Raw genomic sequence first — 10,097 nt, 5'->3', positions numbered from 1 at the left:
CCCATAATCTCCTTGATCAGAAAATTTGGGATACTACCGAGTTACATGATGTTATCCTAAACACTTTTCAATTCTCTTTTTCCCTCCTGGTCTCCATCTGCACCTCCATCCTCCCAGCCCCTGCTGGGTTTTGTTGCTCAGATTCCTGCAGCATCTGGCAGCTTTGCTGACATGGTTCCACCTTGGAATCCATTCTCTCCCTGCTTCCCAGCTGATCTCCTCAAAGAATAAATCTGAGATCTGTGCTTTTCCTGCAACCTCTGAAGTCTGTGCCTGGGAAACAATCTACACATGTATAGGTTGATGATATTTGGCTTATGATTTGGCTCATGTATGGTGTATGATGTATTTGGCTCACGTCTGTGCCTGGGAAACAATCTACACACATATTGGTTGATGATATCATGCTCACGGAGTGGGGCCCTCATGATGGGGTAGTGGGTTTGGAAGCAGAGGAAGGGAGACCCAAGCTGGCATGCCCACTCTGTCCCGCCCTGCGATGCCCTCTTCCATACTAGGCTGCACTGGGAAGGCCCTGACCAGAGGCAAGCATTTTGTTATTGGGTCTCAAGTGTCCAGAACCATAAACTGACTTCTCTGTCTATAACTCAGTGGTAGAGTATATGAAAAGCACTGAGACCCACACACTCCTCATGATTTGTCTTTCAGCTTTCCCCATGTCTAAAAATCTCAGAGCAAATTTCTCTTTGTCTTTTGAACAAATCTAAACCACTTATCCTGGCACACAAGGCTTGGAGGATCTGGCTTCTGCCCTCTGGCCCAGCTGTATCTCTCTCTGTCTCTCTTTCTCGTACTAGGAATCAAACTCAGGACCTTGCGTTTGCCAGGCAGGTGCTGTGCCACAATCTCTCTAAGCCTTGCTACTAGCAGTTTGCATTTCAGATGAATTTGGGATGCTCGAGTGCTTAGATTCTCCATGTTCCATGTGGACCTCCAACGTCTGACCCACCCAGTGGGTACATTTTCTCCTCCTGGGATCCTGTACTCTCCGAAGCTGGGGATTAGGGATGTAGCTCAGTGGCACAAGTGCCTGCCTGGCAAACATAAGTCTTTGAGCTCAATTGCCAGTACCCCAAAACAACAACAAAAGTAAATGTACTCTCTGAAGCTGTCTTTCTTCTCAAATTTCTATCATAGAGTTCATTTATGGTGAACAGTTTCTCTCATTTTTCACCTAAGGGCACACCGGGGGACATCCACTTTATATTAAAAGCCACTTCCCATGTTCTGGCAGATTGTTGGAGGCAGCAACACTCATCAGGTGACTGTTGAGAAGTACTGTGGAACGCCTTGGTCTAGCCCAGGTGCTTCCACATGTGATGATAGCTTTTGGGTCAATTGCTGCCCTCATTAAATTGTCAGAAGGTGTTAATGGGTGTGTTTTAGTGCTTTGAAGGATTTCTTTTTCAGTGGGTGGTAACTAACTTCGGGCAAAAGGATTGGGCCATTGTCAGCTTCTTGTGTTCAGATGAACTAAGAAAGCAATTCCAAGAAAACCAATATCATTCAAGTCCATGAATTTCAGAGAAATCATTAAAGACTATTAGTACATGCTATATATTCTGTATCATAATTGTTTCCTGCTTTATCCTGATGACATTATTTGAGAAAGATCAAATATGTATTATTACTACACTTTATAAATTTCCCCTCTTTTAAAGATAGGCTTTCTATCATCTTTCTATATAATTGCATATGTTGATATCAGATATTAAAAATAATATTGCTGGAACATTATCTGGTGGAGTGGTCTTTCTTATTCCCAGTTATCACTGAGAGTAGAGAGATATTCCAGAAGCAGACATTTGCCTCGTTACCTCTGCCTAAGTTCCAAGCCCCTTCCCCTTCCCCTCAGAGAAGCCTATCTCACACCCTTTCTGTAGATTGTGCAAGCATTCACCTGAACTTGTACTTGATGGTTTTCAACTCCTTTTCTGCAGCACAGAAATCTCCCTCGGATGTCCTCCTCTGGGAAAGATTGGAACCATATGTCTGTGTAAGAAATGCGTGGCTTATTTCCAGTCACTCACAGTTTCTTGTCTAGGTCAGTGATAACTTAGAGGCTGTCCAGGTGCACAGAGCAGAGTGAGGCCGTCCAGGTGCACTACAGCGGCAAGGAGAACACAGAGGGCTCAGGAAACATGTCAAGCACAATGTCATACACGTCACATGCATTCAAGGGCCAAGATTCCAGAGAAGGATGGCCGTGGCAGGGGAGAGCAGGTGGCATCCTTGCAGATAAGCAGAGGGGACCTAGACTTCTCCCTCATGGACTGGAAAGAAGAAAGTTAAAAATTCCGTGCACAAAGCACCATCTCAAGATCTTAAAAGTATTGTAAAGGGATAGTAATTTCTCATTTGTGAATTCTATATTCACGAGTTTTCATGCTTTCAAATTTGTTTGTTATCCCAAAACTAACTCTCACAGGACCTTGAGCCCCGTCAATGGATGTCCTAGAGTGGGGGAGATTGGACTCAGCAGGAGCGTGCAGTCACAGCTGAGGTCTGGCAAAGGGCTGCTCTGTCTTCCTGTTCCAATGCCGTCCTATAAACAAGCATCCTTGTGATTTAATTAGTGCTTTATATATATATATATATATATATATATATATGTTGGTGACTTTTGTTAGTGATTTTGCTGTTTTAAAAACACGCCAACTACCAGTTCCAGGAGCTTGGCAGCCGCAGTTTACAGTGCAGTTATGGCCAAGTCCAAGAACCATACCATGTACAACCAGTCCCCAAAATGGCACAGAAATGGCATCAAGAGACCTCAGTCACAAAGATACGAATCTCTGGAGGGGGTAGATCCCAAGTTCCTTAGGAACATGCATTTTGCCAAGAAGTGCAACAAGAAGGGCTTCAAGAAGATGCAAGCAAACAGTGCCAAGGCCGTGAGTGCACACGCCGAGGCTATCAAGGCCTTCATCAAGCCCAAGGAGGTCAAACCCAAGATCACCCCAAGGGGAGTAAACCACAGGCTCGCTCGACTTGCCTATATTGCCCACCCCCATCTTGGGAAGTGTGTCCATTCCCGCACTGCCAAGGGTCGCAGGCCTTGCTGGCCTAAGGCCCAGGCTCCAGCCAAGGTCCAGACTCCAGCTTCTGCTCCAGCCCAGGCTCCCAAAGGTGTCCAGGCCCCCATGAAGGCTCCACAGTGAAAGCTTCTTATCTGATGATGTAAACACAGAAGGACCGGTGTGACCCCTGGGGTGCCATCTGTTGGGGGCTGGTGTCCTCCTGTACTTTTTGTACAAATCACCCTGAGGCAGGATGTCAAAAAACAAACAAACAAAACAATCCAAGCCTGATGCTGAGTGCTGCCTGTGTTCCTGAGCACAAGAGGACTGCAGTGTGCCTGACAGAGCAAGTGTGTTCGTGAACATTTGCTCGGGCATGAGTTACAGAGCTGTTGGCGAGCTCAGCACTTGACGGCAGTCACAAGTTTTCCTTGATCTCTTTCATATGGCTGAAAATCTCAGAGTGGGTCGCTTTCTGGCATGGGCCTCTTGCAAATTCCCGAGCCTGAGGATGCTCCAATCTCTTAGGTAAAGTGGTGCAGCTTTGCATATACCTGGGTGCACAGCCACGTACTTTAAGCCATCCCCAGATTACTTACAATAGCATGATGGTAAGTGAAATAAGTCAAATGCACAAGCTTGGATGTTGCCTGATTTCTCTTACATGAGAAGCTCAATATATGAATAGATTAAAGAGCAAAGAAAAGGCCGATAATTGGAAACAGGAAGGACCATCACTTGCAAAAGGGAAAGGGGACCGAGAGGTGAGGGAGAGGGGCAGAAAAGGGGGCATAAAAGGAATTAAGTAGTGTTCTGTACCTGTATCGACAACTACCCACCATGAATGTTATCACTGGTGTTGCAAATACTAGCAGAAAATTTAAGATATGACAATCATATGAAAATGCTATCTAGTTTTATGTCATATTTTATTTGCATTCGTTTTTATTGTGTGAATAATTAATTTATTCTTTAATTAAAAATATTTATCTATTTGGTACAGGGTCTTGCTATGCAGCTTGGACTTGTACTGATCCTCCTGTCTCAGCCTCCCCAGCACTGGGATTACAGGTGTGCACCACTACGCCTGGTTTTGGTGACCAGGATGGCCTTGGGTGGAACCTGGGTCCTTGCGCTTGCCAGGCAGGCGCTTAGACTGCCGAGCTATCTCCCCCACCTTATTTATTTATTTATTTTCGGTGTATTTAGCACAGGGTCTACAGGGTCTCACTACACAGAACAGATTTGTAGTGATCCTCCTATTTTCAGCCTCCCAAGCACTGGGATTACAGGTGCGCTCCACCACGCTCAGTCTCAGTCGCTGTCTCAATGCACCCCAGAGGTGGGGCCAGCATAGTTCACTGGGGATTGAACCCAGTCCCTGTGTCTGCCTAAGCAGGCACTTTAGTCCATTGAGCTATCTGGCTGGCCCTTCCCCAGTTCTATTTCATTTATTTACTGTAGAATAATTTGGCTCTACCTTTGTTCAGTCAGCACACGTGTGATCCACAGGTGTGAAAGCCTGACTGTACTGACTTACGGTGTTCCAATGATTTGAGAAAATCTAATTACTAGATTTACTAATTACCAAGTCTAATAGTGCAAATTAATTGTATGTGTAGCTGCCTTAGCTTGGGTTCCCCAGAAGCAGACCCTGACAGAGGCTTTTTTGGGACGTGATCCCAGGAAACAGCTCTAGGAGAGAAGAGAATGGGGAGCGGACTGAAGGTCCTCTGTGAACCCCTGGAGCCCAGCCCCTCCTTGGCCCTGCGAACTTCAGAGAGATCCTGCCCGGGTGGGAGGCGTGTGCGTTTCTTTAGCACTTCTCCTAAAGCACATAGGTTAGCAATGAATTCTTTTTGTTTCCCTTCTCCTGAGAATACATTTTGTACCTGTCTCTCTCTTTTTTTTTTTTTTTGTACCAGGGATCAAACTCAAGACCTTATGCTTGTTGGGCAGCTGCTTTTGCTGCTGAGCTATCTTCCTGGCCCTTGTACCTTTTTTCTTTTTCTTTTTTTTAAATTTCATTTTATTTGGGGTTTACCGAACCTCTTACATCTGTGAGTTTATATCTTTGGGAGGATTTCAGTTATTACGTCTTAAATACCTTATCTATGCAAATAGCCTTTTCTTCAGCGACTCTAACACTGAAAACTCCCCCCAAGCCCCTTTGGCTGTGTTTCTATTTTCAAAATCTTTTTTCTCTCTGATCATCAGATTATGAATTTATACTGATCAATTTTCAAGTTTGTTGATGATCTCCTTCGCTATGTTCATTCTGCTATGAAACCTATCTTAAAAAATTAAAAAGCTTTTTTGTCCTCAAATGTCTTTTCATTGCCTGGCAAGCGCAAGGTCCTGAGTTCAATCCCTGGTAACAGAGGGAAAAAAAGCTCTTCAAATGTCTTTTCGGTTTTGAAAACCTTTCTCTTCCACTGTGTCTTTCCAACTCAGCCTCACAGAGGAAAGGAGTAGCGGCAGGCATCAAGCTGGTTCCTTCGGTTTGCCTCGCCCGCCTTCTGGGTTTGGCCCCTCGGCGTGGCCCGTGGGTTTGCTCTGTGCCTCATCTGACCCTGGCTGTCTGGGCTGTAGCAGATAGTCCTGCATTGGACGACATCATCTCAAAGATGTGTTTAGGGTTCCTGGCTGGGCTAAAAGACCTGCGCTCTCTCCTCCCTTAACAGTGTCTTTGACTGAGCCAGGTACGTTGACTTAAAGTGAAATAAGTAAGTTCATTGACAGGAAATTCATAGGTTCAGTCCATCCAATGTACTGGTTCTCTCTCACTAGGTGATTATCCTCCTGAATAACTTTCATTCTAAACCTTTGTGGAGTTTCACAGACAGAAATTTAGTGCACATTGATACTTCTCAAAATTGTCAATCCGATTATCATCGCAGACAGTCTTTGTAAACCTAAATGACATGCCTCACAGAGTCTCTGCAGGTCCTCAGGCCAGATTAAATTAATTAAGAATGTTGCTATCGATCACAGGAAGTTAAGACACAATCCATTAGCACGACTGAGACACGGGACAGGATCTGTCTGCGTGCTTGCCAGACAGGCGCTGTGCCACTGAGCTAAATCCCCAATTCATCCGGTTATTCTTTAATCATCCCTTCAGAAAATATTTACTGATCACCTGTTATGTGCCAGGCAGTAGCAGAGCACAGCCACTGTCTCTTGCAGAGATGTCAGTGAGGAGTTTACTGCGGGATGAGGTCTCTGCTCTCCCTGTGGATACAGAGAAGAGACATAAAGCCTCCAGAGTACTAGGCTCCAAGAGACCGCACGCTAGAAGAAGGAATCCTGGGTCCACATCTTTGCTATAGTAACGAATGATGTCAGTAAGAGTACAGTAGTCCTCGAAAAGCCACGAGGTTCCGGGTGCATTATCTAAAATCACCGCAGGGACAGGTAAAATTGTTTTTGTTATTTTATAAATCAAATTGAAGCACAGCGTAGGCATAGCTTGCCCAAAGCCTCGGAGTCTGCAGGTGGCTCTGGGCGCTGGGAGCTCCTGCGTAGCCCAGTGCCATCTGTGTGGATTGGCTAGGTCGGTAGGGGACAGCGGGGGCGATGGGGCGCCAGGAAAGCGTGCGGGATCCTGGCGTGCTCTTCTGAGAACTGCTTCCCCGGGGCGGGCACCTCCTCAGGGGGTTCTTGTGTGCGTACACCCAGCTGGTGATTGCTTTTAATCAAGCTTTTCTAAATTTCTCTGAGTTCCTCTTTCTGAAGATAAACAAGGTGTTACTGAAAACTATGATATATATTTAAACAAAAAATGTGTTATAGTAAAGGACACATCACCATTAATCTTCCTCAAAATATTGTTTTTTTGCTTTAAACAAACTTACCCTGTTTTTGCTGTTTCTTGAAGAAGTTTTTGAGGTCCTCTTTCATTTTATTTATTCTTGTCTTTTTGAGATGAGGTCTTGCTATGCAGTTCAGGCTGGCCTTAAACTCACTATGTAGCCCAGCCTCGTCTCAAACTCATGGTGATCCTCCTGCCTCAGCCTCCGGAACACTGGGAGGTGTGCACCACCACTCCTGGAGCATTTTATCTTTTTTATTCTCATTTTTTCTTTTCCCTTCCTTCCTCCCTGTTCCCCTTTTCCTTTGAACAAATTCTCCGTACACTCACACTCACATTTATAGCAGCACAGTTTGTCATAGCTAATTCTTGGAAACTACCCAAATGCGCATCAACTGATGACTGGATATAAAAGATGTTTATTTCTTTTTTATAGAGTACTACTCAACCATCAAGAAGGATAAACTTGAGGCATTTATAGCTTAATGGATGGACCTGGAGACCATACTCTTAAGTGAATTAAATCAGATACACATGTGGAAGTGCTAGTTCAGGTGAGTGTATTTTTGACCATCCTATTAATTTATCAATAGGTAGTTTATGCAAGTTTTTTTGGAATAAAACTCTTTTGGCTTCCAAATTGTATGAGTTAGCTCTCCATTTTCTAATACAAAAATAGAAGAGAAAATGCCCTCCAGTCATGTGCCTCAGTGAGCGGCTGTAGCCTCTGTCCCAAGCTAAGCCAAAAGTGGTGCCTCGTCCCTGCTTTTGGAGGACGACTCACCCAGCTCAACACACTCAACCTGAAACCGCAGTGCTCGGGTAGACACTGACCCTGGATTAAATGAGGTCAGCCTCCCAACTCTCCAGAGGAACGCCCCCCCCCCCCCGCGGGCAGTGTGGGCGGAGCCTCCACGAGAGTAGCTACCGTGGCTGCGCCGGATGGGGAAGGAAAGGCTCTGAAAGCCCGCGGGCTGGGCTCTCACCTGGGATTCTGCAGTTTCCATCTCTTGCCGCTAAAAGAATCAAGTCTGGCCGTGATAGGAGAGCCACACCTTATTTTGCAAGGATTAAGACCAGGAAAGTTGGGGCATTTTTTCTTTCTTCCCCTTTCTACAATAAGAGGCACAGGGTGACACGAACCCCCTTTCTTATACACCCATTCCCAAGGGCGACCTTGCTAGCGTACCAGTGCAGGGCTCGGCCGGAACCTGGCGCAGCAGATGGGGCTGGTGGACGGCAGTCCCCCTGCGCCTCCTTGCCCACGTGCTTTAGGACCGACTTGCACAACTCTGCTCTGTTCTCCGCACGCACAGGCGCGTGGAACATCAGGACACAATACGTGCCGAGGAAGTAAGGCGCGTGCTGTTTTGCTCAGCAAATTGTTTTTTTTTTTTTTTAATTTTTATTTTTGGTGGAACCGGGGATTGAACTCAGGCCCTTGCGCTCACCAGAGAAGTACTTATTCCACTGAGCCATCTTCCCGGCCCCTTCAGCAAATTGTAAGGAGTTTTCCTTGACAGGCAAATTTGAAAGACTACAAGATTTGTGGGCTACAGTGGTCGGGGGGACGATATGTGGGGATCTCAGAGGGTGCTGTGTCTGCCGTGTTCTGTGAGCTGAAGCCCGCACTGCAGAGCTGACGGGTGCCGGGCTCCGTGGTGAGCGCCGCTGGAGGCTGCGTGCTGCAGTGTGGGCTGCTGGTCTCTATGCATGGGGGTTGGACGGCTCTGCTCCGAGCAATGCCACACTGCATTTTATTGATAACTTTATTACTCTATCCTACAGATGCCATTGTTATGGTTTGTGTCTAGTTGTCCCCTCAAAGCCTCATGTAAGTCATGGGGCAGACGCAGCTTGAGGAGCGGAGTGGCTTGAGGGGCGGGGCCAGAGCGGTGCGAACCGTTAAACGGGCAGCATGCCCCCTGGCCCCCCATCCCTAGGCCTGCGGCCTCTCCTAGAGGCGTGAAGCCCATCATCCTGGGCACCGCAGTGCCCAGCCTCTTCTCCAGACCCTGAGCACTGTGCGGCGGTGTCTGCCACTGAGGCGGCCTCGGCAGAGATGTTTGGCGAAGACAGAGGCACTGACCCTCCCGCCCGAGCAAATAGAGCAAATAAGGCTCAGAGGTCCTGCTACGGAACTCAGGCTGTTTTGAACTATGAAACCTCCAGTAACTGTGAGCTAAGTAAACCTTTCCCTCCCTCATTTTGAGTGTCTGGTATTTGTCCCAGCAATGAAAGAAGAGTAACTAAGTCATGTTGGACTTTCTGGTGGTTATGTGCTATAAGCTAACCTTTGCCCAAGAAACTTTCTACCAAACAGGTCTACTTCTGAGAAATTACAGGGGCTCAGAAGGGGAGTTCATGCCTTCATGTCTTTGCGACATGTTTAATCAGTCATCATGCGCTTGAGCGAGGACGGGGGATAGGGTGAGCCAGATACAGGAAGCCTGCGGGGAGCAAAACGCAGCAGCCATGCGGATGAAGATAACACCAGGCACTCAGTACTGTACAGAAAATGGCCGGGGCGCTTAGGACTGGGCGGTCCAGAGGGGAGACTGCAGATTGTTATATTCAGAGTTTAGATTTTGGTTTAAGAACAAAGGAAGCTGGTCCAGCCTGATAGCTCAGCGGACTTAGGCAGAGCGCAGCAGCCAGGGTTTGGACCCTGGAGGCGTGCTTTGCCAGCCCCGCCCCTTGTTGCACTGAGAGGGCGAGTGAGACTGGGCGGGGTGGCGCACCTGTAATCCCAGCACTTGGAGGCTCACTAGGAGTCTGATTTACACAGTGAGACCCTATGGACCCTATCCTAAATACAGGAAACAACACAAAATAAAATAAAGGAAGTTGCCGGACGTGGGGTCAAATGTCTGTGATCCCAGCACTAGGGAGGCAGGAAGATCAATGCAAATTTAAGGCCAGTCTGGGTTACAAAGTGAGTTTAAGGCCAGCCTGAGATGCATTGTCCTTGTCCCAAACACAATAAAATAAATAAGGAAGTGACTGGGAAGAAGTTCACAGGATGGGGCGCTAACCATCAACTTAGCCCGGTGGGACATGATGCATGTGAAGGCACAGGTGTCCCCCTGCAGGGGGCAGTGAGGGAGGGGCCAGCACCCCAAGCCCTGGGAGGCCTCCCCGGTAGATAGAGCCTCGTCTCCTCAAGATCCACTTGCACTTTTAACAAGCGAAGACCTGGAAGCCACCCATGTGCAGCAACAGCAGGGGGACACGGCTGGGGC

Source organism: Octodon degus, unplaced genomic scaffold (assembly GCF_000260255.1).
Source record: "Octodon degus isolate 3935 unplaced genomic scaffold, OctDeg1.0 scaffold00023, whole genome shotgun sequence".
NCBI lineage: Eukaryota > Metazoa > Chordata > Mammalia > Rodentia > Octodontidae > Octodon > Octodon degus.
The sequence above is the reverse complement of the archived record's forward strand: the minus strand, read 5'-3'. Positions refer to the sequence as shown.